Below are 10,774 nucleotides of genomic sequence, written 5' to 3' on the forward strand. Positions count from 1 at the left end.
TGTTAGAGGTACTTAAGTACTATTACATAAAAATGTTTCGTTGAATGTTGTTGTTTTCGTGTGTAATTATATTTAATTTTGAACATGCAAAGATTTCTAACGACATAATGATTCACACTTCATAATGTCGGGACTAACGTAAAAAAATGTCGACTAGAAAAAATCTATCAGGCACTCGGATCTGTCTGGCAGGGGTTCTTATTTTTTTTTTTTTTTTTTATTATGTCACGAAATATCTGCGACTGTTACTTTGGTTTGTAATTAATTTCTCTGAAAATGTATGAACCTCTATTATTGTGCAGCAGTGCGTTTACAACTAGATGAGGTTTATTTGACTAGATCAATGTTATTGCCACCTCTTACGCCTCGAAAAAATAAGTTCCTGTCAGAATTATTGTACTTACAATGCTATTCTGTTTTGTTTTTTTGTAAGTATTAAGAATAACATAACTATATTCCAAAACTGAAGTAGAGGTACACATCCATCGAATGTATAAGTTCCCGCGCATTATGTAGCTTTTTTTTTTAGGTAAGTAAGTATTATATCCGACACGCGGTAATCTAGGGAATAACAAAATCTAATATTTTTGTCTAAACATGACTAACCCGTTGATGAACTTACCCATACTACACCAAATGTCAATAGAGCAGGATAGGAAGGTCAATCCGTTAACTGTAAATAATTTTAAATAAATTATTTTAGGTACGCAGGATACTTGAATCAGCGCGTTTTATAAGTATTTTATATTGAAACTGAAATTGAATGTTGTAATTGAAACTAGACTAGCAATAGTCGTATCAAAAGAACCAAAATGTTCATGTAATATTGCATTGTATTTATGTGTGTTATATTGTTTTTTACACATAATGCAATGGTTATGCAATAAATCCTATACATCAGTCTTCATATTTATGTAATCAAAGTGTCAGCATTCAAATTTCAGAATTACAGTTCCTACATTGTTAATATGAAAGGGAAGTGACAGAGCATTGTTGAGTAATACATAGCATAACTGTAGCAGGAATTGTATTGTGTTTTATGTAACGTTTGTCTGTACTGTTCAACTTATTAACGTTGAAACATTTTGTTGAAAGAGCTAGATACGTTAAAACTAATTATGTACTTTATATACTTTTTGCTTTTACATAAGAATATTTGCAGCGCGCCTAGCTATTTGATATAAACGAATTGTACATCGTGACTTTTGCTTTGCGTTTATAAGCAGGCGTGAATTCATCTTCAGGTGTCTTCATCTTAGTTGTTTTGATTTTGAAATGCTAATGAAAGGTAAGTAAATGATTTTTTTGATGTAACAAATGATGATCTAACTGAATAAAGATTTTGTCTATCTAAATGACTTTTAGTAGGTACTACTTTGCCTGATCTTGTCCATAAGCCTAACCTTTGTTCAAAAAACTTTGATCCTATACTATCCTCGTAAGGCCCGGATTTCCAGACACAATAGTTAAACAATGGGATTTAGATTTTAAAAGTACTTTGGGCCTTACGACCCTATTTTCCTACGGAATTATAGGTCTACCAGGATATGATGACATAAAAAAAGTAAAAAACATATTGTCACTTGTCTAGTCAAAGTACGAGTTTTGTCAACAATACTGAGATCTTCCACAGATACCTTGAAATTATTCTAAATTTCAACAAACTTTTTTTTAAATAGTATGTTGTAAAACGGTTTGATGCTGAAATATTTTTCCATCAAACGTTATTAACGTAATTATAGCTAATATAATAAATGACGGTACTTAACTAACATTGTTTGTTTTACAAAAAAAAATATCATATAAGTAATTTATAACGTACAAATATTTTTAAACATCTATCTAACTAGATGCACATCAAGCAAGATAAGAAAGATGTCGGTGTCGGAACGAAAGTGTTTGACAATGAACTACGCACCTAGTTATATTACGGGAGTTATTAACACGTTGACAGTCCCCATACAAAATGTTTTGACTTCCTCGTGAGTCCCGCATATTACTTCAATTTTATACGTCCTGTTAAAAACGTAAATAACAAGTGGATTACCCGCCCTTAGTGCATACAGTAACACAAACTGTTAAAAATATAGTCAGAGCCGGCGCAGTCGTTTGAAACTGCATATCGTTATTGATACACTACACCTACATAATATTTAAGATCACGTCAGGGTAGGCGTAATTTTAAAGTGGTGTTTAATACCCTAATGGGAAACGTATTTCCCGTTGGGGTATTCACACCCACATACACACATCGGGGTATACCCCAACGGGAAACGTATTTCTCGTTGGGATACACTTCGTTTCTTCCACACTCATCAATATCTTGAATTATATTCGCCATTTTAGAGAACTCTTGACTTGACTTCAATCCAGTTCTCGACCAAGATCTGAAAGACCTGAAATACTCTTGTAACTAGTGTAACGATTGATTGGAATTAGTAGAGTTTATGAACTCAAGACACACAACTTACGCCGGTATGAATGGTATACACACCAGGTTCACGATCTGAAGGTCCGAGTTCGATTCCCGATGGGGATACTGTCAAATAATAATTTATGAGACCTCTTTGTTTGCACTGGACATTGCAATCACCTTATTGTCTAAAAATGTAACATGGTTATGTACTTCTGTACGAACACGTTGTTGGTCCCGGGCTACTGGCCTAAACGCCTCTACTAACCCACACTGGGGCAGTGTGGTAGGAGTATACTCCATACCCCCTCCGGTTGATTGAAGGAAGGTAAAAACAATAACTAAATAGGAAAATAACTAAAACAAAAAAATAACTAAACAACAACAAAACAATAAGGGAATAACTAAATAGGAGACAGTAGGACGTAAATAGGCTTTTTATGTTATGTTATGTAATGGGTGCATGTTTTTTCCACCTTCATGTATGATGTGGAAACATGGTGTCTAAAGAAAAAGGAACGCAATAAGATCCAAGCTGTTGAAATGTAGTGTTGGAGAAAGCTGCTACGCATTCCTTGGACAGCCATGAGAACCAACGTCTCCATTCTCAATGAGATCAAGGTCACCAAACGTCTGCTTACCACATGCCAGGAGAGAGTCTTGAGTTTCTTTGGGCACATATTGCGATCATCATTACACTGTCTAGAAAAGCACATTATTCTGGACCAGATTGAGGGTAAACGTGCCAGAAGAAGAGCGTCGATCAGTTGGATGGACCAGGTCATGCAGTTAGCAGGGGGCCCTATACAAAAAGCTGTACACACAGCTGTGTGTAAGCTGTGGCACAGGACCGAACCCAGTGGAGGAAGATCACATACAATCACGATCCTCAGCAGTTAAGGAACGACAAGAAAGAAATAATGTAATAGGTATATTGAATTTGGAGGTCTATATCAACTCTTGTTATAACCGGACATTTGTTTATTGTCGTGTCGCGCCTTATCTTAGATATTTAAGTGACGTATATCTTAGTTACATAGCCACCGGATATGAATATGTGCGCGAGCGATTAGTCTATTTAATGTTTTCAGCAGAAATTCATGTATAAAAACCTATAGAGAGATGCCATAATAATATATTTGGAGGCGTTTTGCCTGATCGGAAATGACTCTTTGGGTTTAGAGATTTTATAAAATAGACGCCCTGAGCCGAGGTTCGCGCCCAACTGGGCACCCTCAGGACTGTTGTTTTAAACGTTGTACCGGGTGAGAGCCTTCAGCGCTCCCCACTTGTCCGGCCAAGTAGTTAATGCCATCTGCGGCAAATCTACAATAAGTCACATCAAAAATACTCGTAAAAAGGAAATACTTAAAGACTTTCGGTTACAAGGGCAGTGCCAGGACACCCCGGACACTTCATACAAACAACCTCGTTTTATACAGACATTACACATTGACGTTTTTGTAGATGCGCATCTGTGTGTGTGACGTCTGACGCCATACGATTCAAGTCTAAACTATGTTCGAGGGGGATGAGGTAAACCTAGCTTAGCCGATGGCGGGGAGCGGAGAGTTGCCGTTCTTTATTCTATGGTGCCAGACGAAGTGTCATGGGTTATAAGCACTTTGGTCCTGTGCTACACCGCTTCTCAACCGGGGAGCGCCGATTCTAACCCCGGTACGGGACTTGTACCAATGAATAATTAATTTATCTTATGCGCAGTTTTCACTAACACAGTTGGCTCGACCATTATGGACGGTTATACGGCTCATCACCTATATTATATTGTTCAACAGAAAGCTCAGATGATTACACCTCTGACTTTGTCCGGCCAAGTAGTTAATGCCATCTGCGGCAAATCTACAATAAGTCACGTCAAAAAAAAAATACACCTCTGACTACCCCAATTGGGATATAGTCGAGAAGTTATGTTGTATATCACCTTGACAACCAAATGAAACAAGGGTCAAAACAAATCCCGAGTTGTGATCTCTCCAACCAACATTCATTTGACTAAGCATATTTGCTCTTATCACCTCATTCTTGTCCACACTAATTAAATAAATCATATCTAATCATGTATATCTTAGTTAATTTTAGCTACATCTACATCTAAATAATGTCAAATAGTAACAATGTTTGGCGACAGGATATAAGCGAGTCTTGAAAATTCGACTGACTAATCTTCCTCTTTCTTCAATTGTCGTTTGACGTTACAGTGACTCAGGCATTGACTTTACTGATGCTACTATTCCTTAGACAAACAGTCAAATAATATTGTACAATATATGAGTATATGTATACATAACATACATAAACAGCCTATACTTACAGGGTATTAGTGACATCGTAACGAAAACTTTGAGGGATGATTCAGACCATGATTCTGAGTTGATATCAAGTGGAATTTTCCGTCGCAAAAGTATGGAACTGAAAATAATTAAAATACTCTAAATGTTTCAGGAGAACTAAAGTCACCGACATAGCTCGAAGAATTGCAAAGCTGAAGTGGCAGTGGGCAGGACACATAGCGAGGAGAACCGATGGCCGATGGGGCGGAAAGGTTCTGGAGTGGCGACCACGTGTCGGACGACGCTCAGTGGGTAGGCCCGCTACAAGGTGGACCGACGATCTGGTGAAGGTCGCGGGAAGCCGCTGGATGCGGGCAGCGCAGGACCGATCGTCGTGGAGATCCTTGGGGGAGGCCTATGCCCAGCAGTGGGCGTCATACGGCTGATGATGATGATGATGAAATGTTTCATTACAGCCTCCGTGGTCTAGTGGTTAGAGCGTTAGGCTCACGATCTGGAGGACCGGGTTTGATTCCCGATGGGGACATTGTCGAAATCACTTTGTGAGACTGTCCTTTGTTTGGTAAGGACTTTTCAGGCTTGAATCACCTGTTTGTCCGAAAAAGTAAGATGATTCCGTGCTTCGGAGGGCACGTTAAGCCGTTGGTCCCGGCTATTAGCCGTAAAAACAACTCCACCAACCCGCAGTGGAGCAGCGTGGTCGAGTATGCTCCATACCCCCTCCGGTTGATTGAGGGGAGGCCTGTGCCCAGCAGTGGGACGTATATACGTAGGCAGTTTATATAAATGTTTCATTAAATTTCTGACAGGAAATTTCACTTGACATCAACTCAGAATCATGGTCAGAATCATCCCCCTCAGTATTTGTTAAGGTGTCATTAATACCCATACCTACTTGTACGGGGTGTAAGTGACATCGTAACGAATACTGAGAGTGTTACGATGTCACTACCACCCTGTAGGTATATATTTTATTCTTATTTATACTAATACACATATACGTATATATGACTGGTATATATTGTGACTAAATAATAATGATTGGACTAAGCTATCAGCACCAAAAATCCAGGGTTGTCATTAGTATATAAATTTTAGACTATAATACTTACCTTCATAAACCTAATGTCATTTTATACAAATCCTTCGTCCGTTTATGTAAATGTAATATGAAAACAATAATATTAGATCATTATGTAAGTCAGGTATAGGACGATCCCTAACCTTGACCTGTTATGTTCTATGACCTGGATTACCTGATCAGATATCATCCTATATCACACATCAGATATGAAGAAAATGAAAGATTGAGAGGTCTTTTAAAATAAAATAGGTTCATTATCCACAATCTCTCGCATTAGTAAGTGTAAAGGTGCAACTTTTTGACCTTTATTAAATGCATTATACGCTTTTGCTTTTAAGAGTGTGTAGTATAGAAGCACACTTACCTGGAAATCAAGGAAAAAGTGAATTTAATTCTTTAAATATACCTATTCTCTATTCTTGGAATTTAAAGTTACATTCATTACAATTTGAGTCATTTGGGAATTGAATGACTCATTTCTTCTCCAAGGAATTCAATATTTTCTTCTGAGATCAATGCGGCGTAGTATACAATGAAACATTCCTGAGTCGGAAATTGCTCATCCGTTGCCATCGAGAAATCCGGAGTCTTTGGCCCGTTCCCAAAAGTGCTTGTAAACAAATTATTATTCGAACATTGATCCTATAATACTATAGATTTCCCAATGAAAACAACCCGTTAAAAATGAGCAGTTGACTATTTCTAGTTTCTGCATTTTGCTCTGTAAGTACATTGAAATGTGATTCTAAATAGAGACATGTCGCATTTTGACTGCGCCCTCATTTCATTCTAAGAGTACAACAAACCTTTCGAGACAAAGAAAGCTCGAGTCACGAAAATTATGTTGGTACACGTTGCAAAAAATCTGATACCAAGAAGTTCCGTACCAAATAAGAACAAAATTCATTCTTAGAAATAAACACTTAAGTGGAAATAATTTAAAAAATATTTGTGATGCGATGACGCGACGGTGGCGTCGGAAAAACAGTGAATAGTGTGTTCGATGTACGTCCATTTATACAAATTAATTTTGTAATTTCCGAATAAGCTTTGAATACAAATTGGTCGATATGATTAAATGTCTTCCAAGTAATTTTCAGCCAGGGCAGTAAATGTAGAACTTGTGGAATATTATACCCATAAAATGACTTTGCTTAAAATAATTAAAAACACAGTAGTTTCTAATTACTACTTGCACAACTTTGGGCAATGTTGGGCGAGATACATTCCGTAATAGTGTCTTATTTATCACTCTAGATAGATTTAAAGCAGACAAGTTTTGTGCAATGAACATAAGTATTTCATTTCCATGGTTCTGTCTGTGAGATGTTTATGTCTACATTTAGTATTACACTTTCTGTCCGGCAAGGGACCTAATTACATGTGCAAAACTTCGCTAATGTTGTCAAATATTAAAGTGTTTTCGAAAGTGTCGTACTTTTTATAGGTCAATGTGCGTTGTCTGCGGTGGCACATGGCGAGTAAGGTCGATGTCTGACCGATTTTAACACTTTCAAGATTCAAAAATAGCTTTCATACAAAACACATGTATATAACGTACACTATGTTTCTTTAGCCTAGTTCTTAAAATAATCTAAAATTATCCTAGTCAAATATTTTTCCTTCACGTACCTGGGTATTAGCGAGCGATATTGAGTTATTTGTTGGAATTTAGGAAGATGTTTCAAATTGTGTGGTAACAGTGTTATTATTCAATTAATTTTGGGACATGGTTAATCACAACCTATTCAACCATTAGCCAAGGTAAAAGAAAAGATAGATGTAGAAAAATATAAATCATAGTTCATAAATAAAAAAAAATACAACACAAAAATCACATTGAAATAAATACATAGAATTCCGAGTTCGACACAGTCAAATAGTAAATAAATATACCTACTTTATACGTATCATAAAGTAGCGTAAAAAGCTGATTGAAATATTTAATTATATTCATTACTGCTTCGACTTCTGCGACCTTTTTGATTTTGATTATCTTGCATCACTTTGAAAGAAAGCATCATCGTTAAGTATTTTGAACACGGTATATTCTAAAACTGAATAAAATATATAAGTAGTTTGTATTCGTATTAGATTGGGCTAATTGTCATCTACATACGGCCATGAGGCGTTATGTAAAATTATCACCCTCAAATAAATTATGATTTACAAAAGGTACCTACTGTAAATCCCAGTTTTCCTTAAGTGGAGTAACATTTACGTATATATCTAATCTATTTTGAAATATATATATATATATCTCTTGTTCAGTCCGGAGTACCCTGAGCAATACAATACAATACAAATACACTTTATTGCACCAAAATAAAAATAATTAATTACAAAAAGTCTCTTAACTAAGTACATGGCAAATGGCGGCCTCAACGAGCAACGGAGCAATCTGTAAGAATATTGGTATTTTTTGTAACTTGCAAATTATTCCATCACAGGATAGGTAAGGATATTAAAGATACATGCCACCGTTACAAGGAGGATAAGTTTAATGCGTTCTAGTCTACTTGCCCGGGTTGTTAAGAGCAGTTTCGATCATTATAAGTTTGTTGTCAACGCGCACATAGTTATCGCACTTGGAGCATTAATAGTAAACTAAAAGTTATCTTAATATTCCATTACCTACTAGGTAAAACCCAATCTTCGGCAATCAGAGCAATCAACAAATGGTATGGAATGTTTTCTGTCTGTGATCTTCCACTGTGGGATTAGTAGTTGGAATGAATAAACAAAACAGCTAAAAGAATGATGGCAATATAATAATCAACATTGTTAAATAAAAATATTTACTGTCAAACTGGAAAAAATATTTATTATTTCTAGGTAAGTACCTATTCTAAAAAACCTTGTGGCGTCAAGTATTGAAATCAGGACTACTGCGTAAAATTTTAATATAAAGTATCTATTTACCTATTTAATAGACGAGATCCATTACAGATAGCGATAGGGTCTAATAGACCATCATATCGCATATATCGTATATTATATTTCTTTCTATTAGAAAGCTAAGCGAGATAGATAGCTAGATAAAATACTTTATTGAGCACAATGGACACAAAATACAGAGATAAGGTCAACATATACAGAAAAGCACAACAGGCGGCCTTATTTGGCGAGGTGACGGTACTTAGTTCATTTTGTGCTGGAATTTACCTCATCATTTTTTAATTCTGCGGTTAAGTTATCTGTTTTTAAAATTAAGTGACGCAAAACATTTGACGTCTAGCTTTTCCACGAAATTAAGAAGTAGGTAATTTATAATTAATAAGTTATGCAAAATCAACAACCTTACAGTCCAGACGAGCGAAGAAGAATGGACAAGTTAACACGTACACTGTGTATGAACCACATATGAGGCAATCAATTTGAAACTCATACGTGCATGACCCATATGTGGGGCACTAGGGAAAATGGGAAAATCCGACGAGAGGTTTTTCAGATAGTTTTTTTCTTGCATAGTGTGTCTATATACATAAACTCCAATGCGTTTATCGTAAAATAATATTGCACGGGAGGGGTTGATATCTAATTGTCACTTACACAGTGGTCATGTTAAACATAATTGTTAAAAAAAGTAATTAAAACTTCAAAATCTGTCTAAGTAAGAAATTATAATATATTTTGTAGAAAATAATGTTTGAATCTAAATTCAGAAGTCGACGCAGGTGGAAAGGCAGTCGAACAGCAAGTTCCATCCTATGACCGCCAGCATCCACACCAGCACCAGCCTCCCCAGCATCGACCCGAGTATCCCCCTCACGAGTAACCCTCATCTACACCAGCAACTGCATCCTCTATTTAATCGCCTCTGACGGCTTCATGCTGCTTACTATAACTAATAAGGGCTTCTTCAATACTAAATCATCAACGAGATCTTTCTCTTTGTTCCATTATAATGTTTTTTTTTGTCCGTAACTTTAAAACTTCTTCGCCAATTTTGATGAAACTCACTATTCTCTAACTTGGATGATACTTTCTAAATCCAATTAAAATAATTGTTGTTTTCATACGATTTTTAGTTTCTGAGCAATGCGTGGACAAACATATAAACATACACTGGTGAAATTTGGCAGACGTGATTAGAAGAATATTGTGCAATTCCAACGTATGTAATACTGGTGAAATTGATAACCTCCTTTTGTTTGAAGTCGGTTACAAAATAACACTAAGTAGTAATATTTTATTTAATATTTTGAAGGAAAAATTGAAGGGAAGAGAGGAAGGGGTAGAACTAGGATAACATTTATGAAACAAATAAAAGAGAAGGTGCAGGTCGTGTCGTATCGGGAGGTGAAGGTTTTGGCGGAAAGAAGAGAGGAATGGCGGTTACTCCACCGACAAGAGCGCAGCTCTTAAATAGAGAGAGAGAGTAATATTTTATTAATGTTTGTAGACGGTTTTGACTTCATTGAGTACACAACTTAAATAAATTATATTTAAATGTTTTAACGTACGTACATAATTTACCTAATAGACTTAAGTTTAGAGCCTTGAGACAAAAATTACAGCTTGATTATGACCTACTTAATTGAATATGGTATTTTGTCATTGTCAATGGCATCCAATTTATATTTGTTGTGTGTAGGTACCTATGTTACGCAAATTTTTTTCTTGACCGACATTGTGGAAATATGGAACGCTTGCTACGTGATATTAGGATCAATGACAATAGACGTGACCCAATCGTAATAACAAATATTTTCAATAATTGATTAAAATCGTGCAAATAATTCCAGAGGTTTGTACTCGAATCCAACAATACCTAAATGTTTAGGCTGAATTGCATTACGAAAATATCTAGCACTCGTAACTAGAAGAATACCTGAGAATGAAGTATTGACATTAATTTTAATTTTAATTTTAAATTCGTGATGCATGATCTTATTTACTAACAAAAATAAGTAACAAATGTAACTAGTGACAGAGAAGTTATTAGAAAAAGATCTGCCGATA

This window comes from Pectinophora gossypiella, chromosome 17, assembly GCF_024362695.1.
Source record: "Pectinophora gossypiella chromosome 17, ilPecGoss1.1, whole genome shotgun sequence".
Classification (NCBI taxonomy): Eukaryota; Metazoa; Arthropoda; class Insecta; order Lepidoptera; family Gelechiidae; genus Pectinophora; species Pectinophora gossypiella.